Source organism: Erpetoichthys calabaricus, chromosome 9 (genome assembly GCF_900747795.2).
Source record: "Erpetoichthys calabaricus chromosome 9, fErpCal1.3, whole genome shotgun sequence".
Taxonomy (NCBI): Eukaryota; Metazoa; Chordata; class Cladistia; order Polypteriformes; family Polypteridae; genus Erpetoichthys; species Erpetoichthys calabaricus.
The window spans coordinates 159,529,140-159,547,777 of NC_041402.2; the positions used below are offsets into that span (position 1 = coordinate 159,529,140).

The following is an 18,638-nucleotide window of genomic DNA, read 5'->3' on the forward strand; positions in this document are numbered from 1 at the left end:
ACCTGATGAATGCATAAAGTCTAAGTACAATCTTAAGATGAATGTTGTGCTGAGACTTTGGTATTCTACGGACTGAGGGATCAACCTTAGAACAGACAAATGCTTAACATATAAGCATTAAGTAAGTCATCACTAATGTGAAAATGACACACAAGACCCCTTTTCAATGGAACATGACTATGTGATAGCACTTTGTCCTGGTTACTATACACAACATAACTGCAAAGTGATTAAATTCATTTTTTGCGTGAAAAGCAAAATGAACTCTTTCAGGGCGGATGTCGACTTTTGTCAAAAGGAAGGGTTGACAGTGGTAATCAACTGTAAACGGTGACAAAACCCATTGGTATGTTTTAGGTGAACTCTCTTTGTTGGAAGGAAAGTCAGTTTCATTGGTTTGACTGAGATTCCTGCACTCACATGTGGGGCAAGGAACAAACAACGGCAAAAACGACATTGACATCTGGTAATAAATTGAAGCAAATGCATAAAGTAAAATACTCCGTGGACGATGTTTTGCATATTATCGCTGAATTGGACTCTGACTTGTCGGACTTTTGTTTTCAATCACTTGTATCGAAATTGAGGTACCAGCATCAGCTGATCGATCCCCAGCTGATTGTGGTACTGAACAGGTTTGTGTAGCAGATGCGCCCACGACAATGTTCGCCTGGGAAGACCGCCACTTTCAATGACAAGAAGTACAAAGTAGATTGCAATGCACTGTGACCGCGACTACTGCTGCCATAACACGAAGACAGCCTGGAAGCCAGACTGATGCACATTCCAAGTAAACTGGTGACCACCACACACAGCAACAGACTTTTTAGGTTGATTTCTGTGTGAAATCATTGCTTGTTTGTTTGTGTTGCATGACAGTAATGTAATAACTAATACAGTTAGTTCATTTTATTTATTCCATATTTTAATATACTAATATCTGACAAAATAAACAATGTTGCATTAAGTATATTAAAACAGGTTAACTGAAACTGTTAGCATATTGGGTGGCATTGTGGCACAGTGGTAGCACAGCTACCCCATAACAAGAAAACCTTGGTTCACATCCTAGGTGCTCCCCGCTTGGAGTCTGCATGTTCTTCCCATGTTCACAAGATCTTCCACCCGGTGCTCCGGTTTCCTTCCACATTACAATCATTCTTGCTAAAGCTTTGGCGAATATCTTAACATCATTACTCAGAAGTAAACAATGTGCATTCTGATCTATATTTTACATATTGTATTAAGTTTTTATTTTTATTTGGAAAAAATGGTAATTAATGCTTGACGAAAAGTTTGAGGTAGAATTTTGTTTCTCTTGCATCTATAAATGTTGTTAATAATAAAGGAGCAGTTGATTATTTTATATAAAATTCCACAGGGTAGCCATCAGGGCCTGTTGCTTTCCCACTCTGGAGTGAGTTTAGAGCATCTAGTAACTATGAGAGTGTCAGAGGTTTGACAAGTTCTTCAGCACTAAGAGGAACAGTTCAAAGACATGCAGGTTAGGTGGACTGGCACTGCTAAATTGCCAGAACTGTGTGTGTGTCTCTGTGTTAATCCTTCAATTGACTGGTGTCCTGTCCAAGGATTGTCCCTGCCTTGCGCCCTATGCTTGCTGGGATATGCTCCAGCTTCCCTGCAACTCTGTTCAAGATAAAGCAGGTTTAGTACTGACCTATTGAAGTTATCAAACATGTACTGGTAATTATGATGGAATTCCTCTAAGAAACATTTATAGTCTTTGTCCACTTTGATGCTTTTGTTGTGTAGTGCTTCTCAGCTGTACTTTTTTCATCACTAAATTCAACTTTTGAAAGTGAATGGAGACAAGAGACATAAACATGGTCCACTGCTGGCTGACTAACTAGGATGGAGGTTTACCCATCAATGCATCAATTCTGAACTTTGCACAAACTGGACTATGGTGTCCGAGCACCAGTAACCTTCTGTGGGGTGGGATGGGTTGGTTCCACTGCTGTGTAAGGCTGCAGCTTCCCAAAGCTCTGAATTGGATTAATCAGGTAGAGAAAAGTGTATAAACCCTTAAAAAAATCCTTAAATATATTCCTTGCTTTGTAATAATACATTTGCATAATAAGCTCAAAAAAAAGTACCACATGTATTTATGAGGACACCACTAATGTATGAATAGCATGGCATTGCTCACATGAGTGATAAGTGCAATCCTCAAATAGCAGACCCACTTATGTACAGATTAAATCAGCCAAGGTTGCAAGAACTCGGCTTGCATGGTGGCCATCTGTGCAACTCCAGCACATCTGTGCATACAGAAAGGATGCCATTGACTGTTAGAAAACAAAACAGCTTGAGCACACTTTTTGAAAAAGAGATTTTCTTTTTTTTTAACCCTAATAGTTTGCAAAGAGAAATACAGTCATGCATCCACTCCATTTGTAACAAGTCATTTGGCCATAAGTCAAACTGGCTGTATGTCGGTCACTAAGTCTAAGACATAAGTCATTGCAACGAAGGCTCAGTGCGTTCTCATGTGGGTGGCGGGTAGGCAATTTTTAACTGCCAAAATAGCACAAACAGATCTTTGAGACTCAGCAGCCACATACCGGGTCCATTTAAAAGAAAGGTACGTGGGATGAATGCATAAGAATTAGCCACATACAGCAAAAAAATGCTGTGTGGCATGGTCAGTCAGTGCCCCAAAGATTGCAACTCTGTAAGACGCAATGATTTTTTATTTCCCCCCACTTAATGCTAGTTTGTGGCCATTTGTTGGCCGAATCATCAGTATAGGAAGGAGGACATCTGTGAGACTGCTACTTCAGCAGCTCCACAACCGCTTCTCTCACTGCTTCTATGTAGAGTATCATTCTATGGATGGCAGTATGTGATAAACCAAGGCATATGGCCTTTGTGGCCTCACACAGCTGGTTTTTAGAACATTATTATCCTATTCTTTTCCTACGACCCTCAACAGTAAGTTCTGAATGTATGGCCTCAACTTGGTACACAGTAAATCAGCATGCGACTGCAATTTAAAATAATCCAAACACAACATAACCAGAAACCCAAGGGTTCTGTTCTCTGTAGTTAATAAACTACTCGAACCCGCATCTGGCCCAACTACCTCTTCTACTGAAGTCTGTGAGGAATTCCTCCACTTTTTCCGTAACAAAATTAATGATCTAAATAATTCAACTAACATAAATACATCATCTGTTTATATCTCTCCCTGTTTTCCCACTCCATCCAGCTCCTTCTCTAAGTTCTCACCAGTCACATCTGCGTCTTTTAATAACCTGCTTTGTAAGATGAGGCCGACTACTTGTGTACTGGACCCCATCCCCACCACACTACTTAAATCCTGCCTTCATGCCATAATCCCGACTGTTACAACAATAATAAACTCATCCCTTGACACTGGCTCTGTGCCGCTTACTTTTAAAATTGCTTCTGTAACCCCAATGTTAAAAAAGTCTGGTCTTGATGCTGACAATCTTAACAATTTCCAGCCTATTTCCCACTTACCTTTCCTGTCAAAAGTTCTTGAGCGTGTTGTAGCTTCTCAACTCACCAATTACCTAACCTCTAATAATTTGATGGAACCCTTTCAGTTTGACATCCGTAGCAGAGCAACGGGCACTTAGCAGGCTCCTATCAATTATGGAGAATCCACTACATCCATTAAACAGTGTCATCTCCAGACAGAGGAGCAGCTTCAGCGACAGACTGCTGTCACTGTCCTGCTCCACTGACAGACTGAGAGGATCAATTCCACCGGGGGGGGGGGGGAGGGGGGGGGGGGGGGGGGATAAACGTTGAACATTATTCAAGTTATTGTCTGTTTTACCACCTGCATTTTTATTACTCTTTAATTTAATATTTTTTTGCTGCTGGAGTATGTGAATTTCCCCTTGGGATTAATAAAGTATCTATCTATCTATCTATCTATCTAACCTCTAATAATTTGATGGAACCCTTTCAGTCTGGTTTCAGAGTGCGGCACAGCTGTGAAACTGTACAGGTAACCAATGATTTGCTTATGGCAGCAGACTCTGGACAAACCAGCATATTAATTCTGTTAGACCTTAGTGCAGCATTTGACACTGTCAGACATGACATCCTACTGTCCAGAATGGAGAACATGCTGGGTATCTCTGGCACTGCCCTCCAGTGGTTCAAGTCCTATCTGACTGATAGGCAAGAGTTTGTTAGTCTTGGCAAGAGCAGATCCAGCTCAGCGCCAGTCACACAAGGAGTCCCTCAAGGCTCTGTCCTCGGTCCTCTACTTTTCTGTATTTACATGCTTCCCCTTGGCCATATTATCCGTAGCTATGGACTGGGTTATCATTTTTATGCAGATGATACTCAACTCTATTTTAATGTTAAAAGTGGAACTTCATCAGAGCTTTCTCAGCTCACAACCTGCCTGGATGGAGCAGAACTCTTTAAAATTAAATTGCAATAAAACTGAACTCCTGCAAATTGGGACTAAAATGCAACTTAATAAAATGAGCTCCTTCCCAGTCTATCTTGGCAGTGATCTCATCAGACCTGCCTCTACTGTAAAAAATCTTGGTGTCATTTTTGATTCCTCCCTCTCGTATTCCGCCCACATAAATCACATTAAGAAACTTTCTTACTTTCACCTCCGTAACATATCCCGTGTTCGCTCCTTCCTCTCCTTTTCTAACGCTGAGAAACTTGTCCATGCTTTTATCACATCCCGCATCGATTATTGTAATTCCCTACTGGCAGGTGCCCCTTCTAATCTTATATCACAGCTCCAGCTTATTCAAAACTCAGCTGCAAGAGTCCTTACTCGAACCAGCAGCAGCGAGCACATCACACCCATCCTGCTCCGTCTCCACTGGCTTCCTGTGTCTTACAGAATCGAATATAAAATCCTACTAATAACTTACAAAGCCTTAAATAACCTCGCGCCAAACTACATTAGTGACCTTCTCCATCACTATGTGCCTGCCTGCCCACTAAGGTCCTCTGATTCTGGCAATCTTGTTGTGCCCCACACTAATCTACACTCCATGGGTGACAGGGCCTTCAGCTGTATAGCACCCAGACTCTGGAATGACCTACCAAAATTAATCAGGTCAGCTGACTCCATGAATTCTTTTAAAAAACAACTCAAAACTCATCTGTTCAGGAAGGCTTTTAGCTCTACATGACTTTATTACCCTTCTCTCAGTTTACTTCTCTGTCAAGATGCTAATGTAACCTGTGTGTGTGTGCGAGACCATCAATTATGTTGTCTGTTTCTTTTTTTTTTTCAGAATTCACTGTCTTAATCTTCTTTATTTATTTATCTGGTTTGTACAATGCTATATACTGTATAAGCTGCCGTTCTTTATCATATTCTGTAAGTGCCTTGAGCATGGGAAAGGCGCTATATAAATAAAATGTATTATTATTATATTATTATTAGAAAAAATAATCACAGTAGCATTCATCATCCCTCCTCCTGACCTTATACAATCCCTAACGGACAACAAATATCAACTAGTGAATGATAAGAAATGTGTGCCATTACACCCTCCAATTCCAGCAAGAGCCGCAAGCCTGCAATATATTGGCACTAAATGCAGAGTCAGCCAATTGATTGTGTTGCTTTTCAGCACATGTTAATAAATGTGTTTAATTACAATGATTATTCACATACAGCCTGCCCTGGCATGCACATTTATTAATAAGACTACTAGAAAAAATGCAATACATGCTAGAGATGGGCTATTCAATTACAAATTCAGGTGGGCCAGACTTTTAAACCAAGATATTTAGCTGGGCCAGACATTTTCAGTGGCCAGTAAGCAGCTTATAATAAATTTTAAACCAACACAAATAAATGTATTGAAAAACAAGTAAATTTATTTATTATTTCCCTTTTAAATTTGGTCAGATCAAAATGTGCATAAAAAAAACAATAAAAATGTTATAATCGAACAGAATCTGAGGTAGTAGCAATATTGTTTTCCCACTTTTGAAATACAAAAATTAAATATTTTGGTCACAGCTGGCATAGGCACATCTCAAAATGCATAAAATCAAGTGCACAGTATTAGCAATAACATTAGTTTGCCTTGTGAAATAAAATAAATATTTTGGTCATAACTGACCCAGGCAAATCACAAAGTGCATTTCACAGAATAAAAACAGCCATCAATGCTATCAATGCTCTCAGTGCACAAACCCATAACAAGTGATAACGGTGACTAACACAAATGAATACAACATCTACTGCACACTGAGGGAACAGAGATTCAATTTAAATCACCACATGTGTGATTAGCTGTGCCTTTTTGTAAAGAAAAAGGTGGTGGTATGCATACGTTGCATTTGGTTCAAGTTAGAGGTACTGTGAAGGTAGACCTAGCGCTACATCTTTTGTTTATTTGGTGAAAAACATAACATTTAAAATCTGAAACTGTCAAGTCCATCCATCCATCCATCCATCCATCCATTATCCAACCCGCTATATCCTACCTATAGGGTCACGGGGGTCTGCTGGAGCCAATCCCAGCCAACACAGGGCGTAAGGCAGGAAACAAACCCTGGGCAGGGCGGCAGCCCACTGTAGAACTGTCAAATCATCAAGTATAATAATTCTTTACCTTTATATAGTGCTTTACTCACTACTCAAAGCACTTTGCAAACTTTACGCAGGGAGGACCCGAAATGCGAACCTATGATCTCCTTATTGCAAGGCAGCAGCACTTCCATTACGCCACCTGCAGAGGTCTACTGTGCTGCATAATACTGTGGTTGATAGTTTACAATTACAAACACATAATTTACGAAATTAAAAAATATTAATTTCAGGTTAATAACGAGCTCTGCATTGTACAAAAATAAAGTTATGTAATCCAGCAAAGTATCAAGTAATTAATTTGATTGAGTTTTAAATAAAATTCCTAACTTTTTGCATGTTTTCATCAAATGTAGTCTTTCTAATTTGATCTTTGCTTTGAGTGTCAATGGCTGATCATCATCCTTGTAAAAGCCATTAATCTGTGGGATCGAAGCATGTGAGCAGAGGGCCAACTAATCGTATGATGAGAAGTGCGGAGACAGTGTTTGTCAGTAACAAGGCTCTCACTGGAGTAGCAATTGGATTCATTTGCAGAAAACCACGTTTGCACATACTATATGAAACTGGAATACAACTAAGACTCGGCACACAATTGATTATAGAATTATTTAATATGTAGTCGATGCCACAACCAGCTGTCGCAGGCATGGTGCCAGTACAATGTTTCATCACCAAAAACAAAAACAAAAAAATCATTGCATCATAGACTACCACCACCACTTCTAGATACACAATAACAGACTAGTAGGATGAATGTTGCTCAGCTATGCGGAGTTTGCATTCATAGGTTGTACTACTGCAGGAATTTATGTAGGAATTTCTGAAGGCTCGCAAAATGTGCTTTTCTTGTTTGGGACCACGGGCTGGGACACTCAGAGCTTGATTCTGGGCTGCCATTTGAATAGGCCAGTACTACAGCCATTACATGTGTTTTTTTTTTTTTTTTTTTTTTAATTATGAAAATGTGATAAAATATACAAACCAATATATCCAGTATTGCACAAAGCACTCAGAATATGAATAATGTCAGATGTGACATCAAACCTACCAAGCAAAATGTCAGCAACCACCCATGAGCAGCAGAGGAGAAGCAAGTGTGAGAGGAGCAGGCCATACAGCTGCTACCACTTTGTTCACATTTTCTAATCCATTAAACTACCAGCCCAGTTACCCAAGTAAAGAATCAAAAACTGAGCCAGTGGTCCTGCTGGAACAGTCACACTGCAGTAGCTATGAGATAATAAAAAGGGCAGGTGGTGGGGTACAAAACAGGAAGCCAAAACAGCGACAGGTCATTCACACACAGAGATCCACGTCATGTACTGTATCAGCGAAAACTGCAATTCAAGTGCAGTAGGTGAAGACAAAAAAAAAAAAAAGAACAAAAGAACTTTTAAAATATTTTACCTTTTAGCTACTTGTTACAGCTACTTTAGCCCATGAATTATAAATAATTCATCAATTTCCTCCCATATCCCGAGAGACATGCAGGCTAAGTTAACTGCCAATTCTAAATTGGGCCTCTGTAAGTGTTTGTGTGTGTATGAATGGACCAGGTAATGGACAGACACCTCGTCCAGGGTAGTTTTCTTCCTTGCACCCAGCACAAATGGGATTAGGCTATAGAACCTGAATTAAATTAAGGGGGTTTGATAATGAAATCAAAAAAAGTGGGTGTGCCAATAAGTATGTTCAAGGTTGAATTCTGTTTCGTGACCACTGGTACCTTGAACTTTGATTAACAAGGCTGAAATATGGATGAATGGATGGATGGATAGATGGATAACATTCATTAATTCACTTTGTAATGCACAGGGGGCTAGTGACTATCCTGATTGCAATACAAAGTGAGAATCAGCCAAATGCCAAGGAGATATTGTGGAGGCAGCAAAATTCAAAAGACAAGTACAAGCTTCAAAATTGGGCAAACAAAGCTTAATATAAAAGAAATTCAAAGTGCTAAAAGGAGACAAATGAAACAATTATAAATAGAAGATGGGTCACTCTGACCTATAGGACACTGCCTTTGATAGGAATGTGTTGGGTTTACATTGACACAACATTCTTATTATCTTGACAACAGGCAGAAGGAATTTGAAAGGCAAATTAAATGTTCAGACTATATAATGTACTAGTAAGACCACATTTGGAGTGCCGTGTGAACCTTGGGGTTCAAACACACACACAAAACAAAAATCACTGCAGTACTTGAAGTTGTGCAGAGGAGAACAATCAAGTACACTCCAGACCTATAGGGCATGACCTACTCGGACAGGCTAAGGGAATAAAGACTACTTTTTGGTTTTGAGCAGAGCAGGCTGCATGGGGACCTAATTTAGGTCTTCAAAATGCTCACAGACATAGATAGTACTAGGGTGTTGTACCGTGTTAGCCATTATGAATGTAGAGAAAAGCCAAGCAAAATGACACCTTTTATTGGCTAACTAAAAAGATTACAATATGCAAGCTTTCAAGGCAACTCAGGCCCCTTCTTCATGCAAGATGTAAACCCTGAGTTGCCTCGAAAGCTTGCATATTGTAATCTTTTTAGTTAGCCAATAAAAGGTGTCATTTTGCTTGGCTTTTCTCTACATTCACAGACATAGATAAAGTTGATCCTGTAGATTAGTGAATCAAGTGTACAAGGACACCGGTGGAAATTATGGGGAAGTGTATTTAAGGATGAAACCAAGAAATCATTGGAATTTAGAACAAAATACTGAGTCATGCAGTTAAAGGGCTTGACAAAAACTTGACAACCTTTAAAAAAAAAAAAAATATCCGGATGAGACACTAGGACATCTTGGTTATATGCTAGCCAAATGAGCTCAATGGACTGAATGGTCTTCTCTAGTTTGTCAAACCTCTTATGTTCTAAAGCAAAACATACTCATGCACACAGCTCTTCACATATCCTGTATGTCTCTGGATTATGAAAGGGAAACAAGAGTACCCTGGGAAAATAACTCACACCGACTCAGTAAGAATGTCCAGCTCCACACTGGCAGTAACTTGACCAGAGTTAAAAGGCAAAACTCAGGAGCTTTTAGGTTACCAAATGCAATGCCGTGTTGCCCATAATGTGTAACAAGCTAATAATTATAAACCAACTTGGAGATAACAAAATAGCAAGACGTCATTAACCTACAATACTATTTAATATTTGCAAGAACTAAAATTATATACTATTACAACTGTACTGCTTTAGAAAAAATGTGACAAATATAAAAATCAATACTGTTTCTCTATAAAAGTGAAAGCAGTCGCAATAAAAGAAAAAGATGGCATGCGTGTGTCTGTGATGTGGTGGTATCATTTTTTTTTATTTAGTATTCAAATGAATTATTAGAAGTATTGCAGTGCATATGCAAAGCAGTTTGTAAGGTGGGCACACAGTGCGGATTACAAGCTTGAATACTGTTTTCAGATTTCTTTCTCTTGTAAATTATGCCGTTTTAAAAATCCACTTAGTGAATGTGCCCAAGTTACGTGCCTTTCAAAGGGGAAAACTGAAATGTGGTTGGGAGTGAGATTGAAACATCAACAACAACTTTTATTTATATAGCATGTTTTCATACAAATTATGTAACTCAAAGTGCTTTACAAGATGAAGAAAAAAGAAAAATATAAAAATAACATTAGGCAATAGTAAGTAACAAAGAATAAATTAAAGTCTGATGGCCAGGAGGACAGAAAAAAAAAAAAAAAAACTCCAGAAGGCTGGAGAAGAAAAAAAAAAACCAACATCTGCAGGGGTTCCAAGGCCACGAGACCGCCCAGTCCCCACTGGGTAAATAAACATCTTTGGCAACAATATGCTAAAGGGAAGTGTTCACTGTCATCATCTTCAGGGTAGTATTTGTCGGAAAACTCTATAACCACCTAGTCAACCCCATGCCCAAACCTATAGCAAAGACATAAGTCAAGAGTTACCCTTCAGACAACAGTGACTGGACACCAAGTTAAAGTGTTACATCCTTGGTATCTTAATACTTTAAAAGAGAATGATAGCATCATCTACATTCAAAAACATGCAGCTGACAACAGGGATACAAAGGAGGTCCTTCACCTTTAATAGATTACCTCACAGTACAAGACTGCCAAGTTAACAAGCACATATACAGTATATATCTTTATACAGCAGCCTAATGGAAAACATTTAGTTTGAAATGTTCTGTGTGTATCACGTAGAGTTGTAGCCACGCAGCATTTCAAAATAATAGTCACCTCATATAATACACTGTATTAAGGAACAGAACAATGTTTAAATAAAAATCTGTAAAAAGTAACATTTTTCAGAATTTCAGAAGATTTTCTTCAACATATAAAAGACTGATAATGATACTGTTTTGAAATATGGGCACCGATGCTTGGCATTTTGTATTTTCATAGCCCTAATCGAAAAACACTACCTCATGAAAGCTCAGCTGTCTACTGTAGTAAAAGGTTGTTAAATGTCCTTACTCTTCTGTTTTCTGTGTATAATTTGTAAAAATCACAACAATCCATTGCTATAAAACTCAATTTATTATGTAAACAAACGTTAAAGTATTTAACCCGCATATGTTAACCTCAGGTAAACTTCAAGTTTGACGGACCCTAATTGCAGAGAAAAAGTCGCTTAACAGCAACTTGTACATTTGTGAATATGATGAATCAAAGTTCTACTTTAGATATCTCAACCAACATCAGGTGAACTACATTTCAAACTGTTAAATAAAAATTTTGTAGGAGATGTATATATAGTAATATAATATTGAACATTTTGGAAAATATTGTAGGATTATTTCCAACAGACCAGTACTTAGACTAATTCAATACACCACACATTTTTCATAAATACATAAAGCAGACATACAGTGAAATCAAGAAATTAGAAGGCCTTCTGAGAATGAAAGGCTTTAGATGTTTGACTTAAAATTACAAAAACCACTCAAAGATAAGGTCTGACACACTAGTAAAGGCGAAGTAAGTCAAAATGATATTACTGCAAAATATCTGCATCCAAAACATTCTTCTTGGGAATTGTGGTCTCAAATAGCAATGTGATGTTGTCACACCTGGCTAAAGACTAACCACTTGATTGTAATAAAAGAACAGACTTGGGAATACAAAGTTGAGTGACCTCATCAGAGTTGGACTTGCTTTACTCGTCAATAAAACAAGAAAAAAAATCACCACTTCATTAAATCTTACATCACACATTCCAGTTATTGTAAGACAGTCAATCTGGATACACACATCTCACCTCATTCAAGAAAAGGCATCTTGTGACACAAAGGCCAAGCTAAAAAGTCAGTACTGAGTTAACAGTAATATTAACCATTAATGTTTCTATGGCTTCAAGCATGAAACATGTCTGAGATAAGTTATAAAAAATGTAAATAATTACATCTTTTTTTAAATCCAAAAGCACACATTATGTAAATAGGTAAAATGTGTGCATTTATAGGAGTGGCATGGTAGCACAGTGTCTGCTGCCTCATGGATGCTACATCCCAGATTTGAAATGCATATCCAGTTGTTGGGGGCGGCACAGTGGCGCAATGGTAGCGCTGCTGCCTCGCAGTTAGGAGACCTGGGTTAGGTGCATTGGCGATCTTAAATTGTCCCTAGTGTGTGTTTGGTGTGTGGGTGTGTCCTGCGGTGGGCTGGCGCCCTGCCCGGGGTTTATTTCCTGCTTTGCGCCCTGTGTTGGCTGTGATTGGCTACAGCAGACCCCCGTGACCATGTTGTTAGGATATAGCGGATTGGATAATGGATGGATGGATTTAGTTGTTGTCTGTGTGGAGTTTGTATGTTCTGCTTGTGTTTTTTCCTCAGAGTGCTTCAGGTTTACTCCGCCACCTCAGAAGATGCACAAGTTCAGTTAATTGCAAAGTCCAAACTGGCCCTACATGAGCGAAAGTAATAAAATGGCTCCTGCCTTGCTTTTGATGATAGACTCCAACCCCCTGAGACCCTGAATTTAACTGAATAAGTATGTTAAATTATATTATATAAGGAGGAAGCACAGAGGTGCAGTTATACGTTCTACTGCCTCATGATCCAGAGTCCTGAGAATAAATCCCAGCCTGAACACACTGTGTGGATCTTTACCTGTTAGCCAATGTGTATAAGCAAATTCTTTAAGAAAGTCTAAAGTAACACAATACTTTAAATTTGGTATGTATAGAGAGAAAAAGGGCATTGAACCCAGAAATCTGAAGATCCAAACATGGGTTTGAATGATCTCTTAAGCATACCCACATTTGACACATGGTTTAATCTACACGCATACAAATATATATTTATTGTCACAAATGTCAGCATAGGGAGGGTCTTGCAGGCATGGTCTAGAATTGAGTTACAAGGATATGTTTTGGTACAACACAGTCACTAACACAATTTCTTTTCCTTAAAAGTAAAACAGAACAGCCAGAAAACTTCTGTCATCACTGCCACTTCCAGTGTCCTTAAACCCCACCCTTCCACTTCTGCCGCTATACATACATACATACATATACTGTATATATATATATATATATATATATATATATATATATATATATATACACATACATACATACATACATACATACATACATAAATACATATATACAGTAGACCCCCGCAAAGTCGCGGTTCAGGGTTTGCGGACTCAGTCGTTCGCAGATTTTTCCTTAGAACCTAATTATTAATTGTTAGCGGAAGGCGCAAATATCCTCCGCAATTTTTTATGGCTTTTTTTCGTGGCAATACTGTGCTGTAGAGAGAACCACGGCTTGGGATGGTAAAAGAAGCCAATAGAATTTGAAACTGCAACTCCCAGTAGTCCCTGAAGTGGATCTGATTGGTCTTCTGCTGAGAACAGGAAGCAACCGCTGAGGGAAACGCAGTTTGGGATGGTGAAAGTAGCCAATCCGAAAGCATTATTCATTTCTCCGTGCTGCTGATTGATTGCTGCCCTGTGACGTGACTCCAGCTGAGTGTCCTTGTGTTTTTCATTTTGTTATTGTATTCATTTTGTTATTCAGAAGAAGTTTAAAACACTCCAGGAGAAGGTGAACTACTGGATTTGCTCCGGGAACTAAAAAGTTATGCTGCAGTAGCGTGTCACTATGGTATTAATGAAAGCACTGCACGCTACATAAAGAAGAATGAGGCAGCGATCAGGAGTACTGTATCTGTAAGTTTCTGTGATAGTGCCAAAAAGGTAACGACCGTAAGGAATAAAAATATCATCAGGATGGAATCTGCCTTGGCATTGTGGATCACCAACTGCAGGAAGAAGAACATCCCCTTGGACGGTAACATCATCCGTGAGAAAGCACGGAAACTGTACCAGAAGTTCGCTACAGGAGACACTGTAGCAACTTCCCATCACAATTTTCCTAAAACCTATAAAGAAAAGCCAGCACGAAACCCCACCATAAGAAGACCCGTCCAAAGATAAGACTCCTCTTGAAGCGCCTGAAGAAGAGGCGCCACCCGAGGAGTTTTAAATCCTCTGCATCGTACTGCACAGCTACTTCATCATCATCATCATCATCAATATCATTCATCATTGGTGAGTACCCATACGTTTTGCTGTATTTTAATTAAATGAAATTATTATGTATTTACTCTACTTATAACAAAGAAAATGACAGCGCATACCAAAGAAAATGCACTTGCATGAATTACAGTACGTATAGCGGTAACATCGGTATTTTACATTCTAGCACGGTAGGAGACATAGCAGTACAGTACTGTACAGTAGACGGGTTTACCTTTACATTCTGTTTTTAGGTAATGTATTAATGTATTAAGCTGAGTTTGCAACGAAATTAAAGTGCTTGGGGGCATACTGTATTTAGGGTTTAAACTATAAAAATAGGCATTTAAAAGGCATTTTTTAACCACATCCAAAAGTCCCAGTTTTTCACAATTCGCGGGTGCTCTAGGAACGTAACCCCCACGAATTTTGGGGGTGTACTGTATACATACATACATATATATATATACACACACACACACACACACGCACATATACATATATACACACATACACATACTGTATATACATATACACATATATTCATATAGTGTGATGGGCGGCCGGGTCCCATGCCCAGCCGGGATGCCCCTGCTGCGTATGTTCCAGGGGAGCAACCATGGGCAGCTCAATACCTCCCCCGGGACGCTTGGTGGCAGCCTCCCTGGCCAACGGTGATTCCCCAACCTCCCGCATGGCTCCATGGGAGATGGAGTCCTCCACAGCCTGGTTGGGAGCTGAGGTGGCCGCTAGGGGGTCCTGCCTGGAATCATAGGAATATACATATATAAAAGTAAATAGGAAGAAGCAAATGATTAGATCTAAAGCAAATCTTGAAATCACTGTTGGCCATGATGTGTATCATCAACATCAGCGTATGTGTGCACACCCCAATCATTTAACTGCAAATTCATCATACAGGTGAAGCTGGCCACTGTATTCAGAATACAATTATCAACAATGTGTAACATTGTTCTCCATGCAACACCTTCACAAATTGGGTCATCTCCCACTTGCCACAAATATAGGCTGACTGCACAAACTCCATTACCTGTGTGAAACGTGTTGTCCATGTTGATCACACATGTTGATTTAATGTTGGAAACCGATACCCCTTAACACTTCGAATGTAGTATTTACAGCATTCTGATGAAAACTGACTTGGAGAAAAATGTGTGTATTCATTATATTTCAACCTATTTTTATGCATATATAAACTTCTACTGCACTTACGTCAGGGTCAGTGACATCATTATGTGGATGTCTATAGAGACTCAAGTCACAGCAGTAATGAGTAAACAATTAGACAACATGCAAACGAAACAATAAAAACCATATGAAAGATGTTAAGCAGTAAATCTAGTGTACAACACAAACTAAAGCAAGGGAGAAGAAGAGTGGGGGAAATCAACACAGATTCTGCAAAAACCAGATAAAGGCATGGGAAGATTGGATAATGTGCTTCAAAGGCAGCCTTTAAGGAGGCTTACACAAGGGCTCTCTCTATACTGCTAGGCACGCAATTTCAAATCATTTCTGGTGAAAAAACAGAACCAGTAACTTCACTAGGCAAATATTTTAAAGGCTGAAAAAGTAGAGGCTGTTGAATCCATGACTGGAAAACAAATCGAGATGATATGAGCAGAACTCTATAATGACAGTATAGCACCTAAACTTTAAAACACTAGAATTTCAGATGTCCACATTTAGCATTTAATTTATAAAGGGACTGAAACACCAATTTCCTTCTCTGCAACTGTACAATATTATACAGCAAGACTATAAAATACACTGTGCAATAACACACCATGCTAGCAGAGCTAAAAAGTAGGATAGAATTTGAGACAGAGCGAGGTGAAGAAGTGAATGAGATAATGTGAGGGAGGATTAAGCAGTGACGAAGAAAGACAAAAGCAAACATACACCATTTCAAAACAGGCAAATTGTGTGCAGTAACAATAAAGGGACAGAGATTAAAAACAGAAAGTGTGAAAATACAGTACAATAATAAGTTGGAATACCAAAACCACACTGACTAACAGAGTAAAAGGTATAATCATGTAAAAAAGACACAGCATCAGAGAGGCCAAAATTGTAATGAAGAGAGAGAGAAAAATGAGTCAAGCGCCCTGAACACTGTAAAATTATTGTAAAACAAATTACAGTGAATTGGTATGGAGGTGGATTATAACAGTTCTGATAAAAACAGAACTGAGACAGACAACACCTGGTCACACAGATGGATGAGTACAGAAAGACAATAAAAAATGGTGTTAGCAAGATTAAGAAATAGGGACAGATAGAAAGTTATACATTAATAGCCTAAGTTACATACATTGAAACGCGATAAAAAAAAAGGAGTCATGGAAGACCAGTGAAGATGCAACGAGACAGAGAACCAAAAAGCGAGAGACACAGACCCTATAACTATGTAATCAGGAACAGAGAAAGACACACTGAAGGAGGAAAATTAAAAGAAGTGCAATACAAAAACCATGGAGCAGCCCTCATAAGAAAAAATACACATTCGGCCTCGCGAATGACATCAGCAAGAGAGCGGAGACCAGGAACACGGACTGACAGACAGGGATAAAATGACAAAATCTGACAGAAAAAAATACTGTAGAGAAGGCGAAAAAGCTGTGGGGATTGTCACATGCATCAGAAACGATAAGACGTTAAAAACTAAGCTTTGCATAAAACGAGTGAGGAATGATGCAAAACAGGGATGGAGATGTCCGAATGAAAGAAGTGGTAAGCTATAGGTTACAAGACAGAAACAGTCTAGTAGCAGGGAAAAGGGGCACAGATAGCAATGTCAAAGGACAGATGGACAGATATTCGAATGTGAGAGCAAGTACGAGAACGCACGATGACAGCTGGACAGCCATAAGAATGTAAACTGCAAGTAAAGGAACGTGAAGGTGCAGCTTGACAGACTGACTGTCATGGGGCAAGTGAGAAATCATATTATTGCAAAGTTACAGGACTTTAATGATGTTGACGTACACCAGCAACACAAAAAAAAACAATGGATGAATTAATTTATTGTTAGCAATGTATCGGAACAAATGGAAATATAAACATAGTGTCTGAAAAGATGAACCGACATAAGATGGTACTAGGTTCGAGTTCACTTGCACAGAAATTGCATTATAGTGTTGCAAATTGATAGGCACTGGATCGCGTTGGGGCTGGTAGACAGACACGGACTGCCATGACTATAACGAAACTAGAGATATATAGAAGGCTGTAATATGACTAAATTAGTAATGATGGATAATAAAGAATAAAAATAGCAATGAGAGATGGAAGGACTGAGCAATCGGACCAGAATACTTAACGCCGCGTTACACAGAAACTATGTGGCTAATCGCGTCATCTAAAAACACGCAGTACGACAGCGAGGACAGATATGGGTAGTGAGTCATCGATAGCCTGATTAATAGATAGATGGGTGGACGGAAATGGATAACTGAAAAGAGCACAATCCCAAGACTCGGGTGATGTAGTACACGCATACAGAGAAACGTTTCCGAACGTGTACATAAGCATGCCAGGGAGCGGGGGGCTCCGGGACTGGGGCATGCTGGCACACGATGCAGAGACATGCCCTGCCGCAGGTAGCGCAACTTTCCCTCGGCTCTCCCTCTCCTGCGCCACACTGCAGGTGATCTCTCTCTCCGGCTCCCACGCACCGGCTGCCAGCCTCGCTTTTTCCCAGGCTTCTCTTACCTGTGCTTTTGAAATTCGCTCTGCTTCCTTAAATGTCGCTTCTTCTCCCGTGAAGCTCCTCAGTGGCTGCTACTCTGCAGCAGGTTCTGCTGTCTCCAGAAAAGCGCATTATAAATACATATAAAAGCAACAACATCAAGAGTCAGGAAGGTGTAGGTATTCCCCTCTGTAAAATCAGCAAACATGCCAGGAAAATACAAGTCCAGTGGAGGATAATTTTAATTGTTCACAACGCATTACAGATATTCAAAAATCGTTATTATCTGTGTGAGAGCGCGTGTGCGGGGGAAGAGAGGGCGCGATTCCCAATGATTCCCAATCAAACAGTGCGACTTCCTTTTCTCTGCAAGTCCGCAGCAGCTGGAGCGGCACCCGGAGTCGTTCCACTTAAATCCTTGTCTCTCTCTCTCTCTAAATTGTTGTTTGTCCTTTCCTCCTGGCGTTCATAATGAAAACCAATACAGCGCTTCCAATTGTTCGGTGAGTTTGTAAATCAGATTGTATTTACTGCCCCTTAAATCCTCGGAGCTGCGTTTCCATGCGGACCGCCGACTCTTTTTTTTTATCCGGGAGTTTGTCAAATCGGGATCGCGCACGCGTGTACTTTCACGCGACACCAAGGGAGGAGGAAAATTGACCTGGGGCGTCGGTGTCACGCGCACTGAACTGAAGGAGCGCGCACACTGTACAAACTTTATTCTTTCACAAAAAAAGGTATACACTAAAAAAAGGTTTAGATAAAAACAATAAAAAGAGAACAATTTACTGCTTAAAGCAACAGCAATGTTTCTTTTCATTGGGGTT

General features: G+C 39.5%; 1 protein-coding gene across 1 annotated transcript in view; it reads right to left on the minus strand.

Moving 5' to 3' along the window:
* Positions 1 to 18,420, minus strand: part of arhgap32b (Rho GTPase activating protein 32b) — a 599,869-nt gene extending 581,449 nt beyond the window's left edge. The window contains exon 1 of the mRNA XM_051932371.1: positions 17,835 to 18,420. The gene's annotated coding sequence lies outside the window, so the exon portion shown is untranslated. The remainder of the gene's footprint in view (positions 1 to 17,834) is intronic.
* Between the last annotated feature and the right edge of the window lie 218 nt (positions 18,421 to 18,638).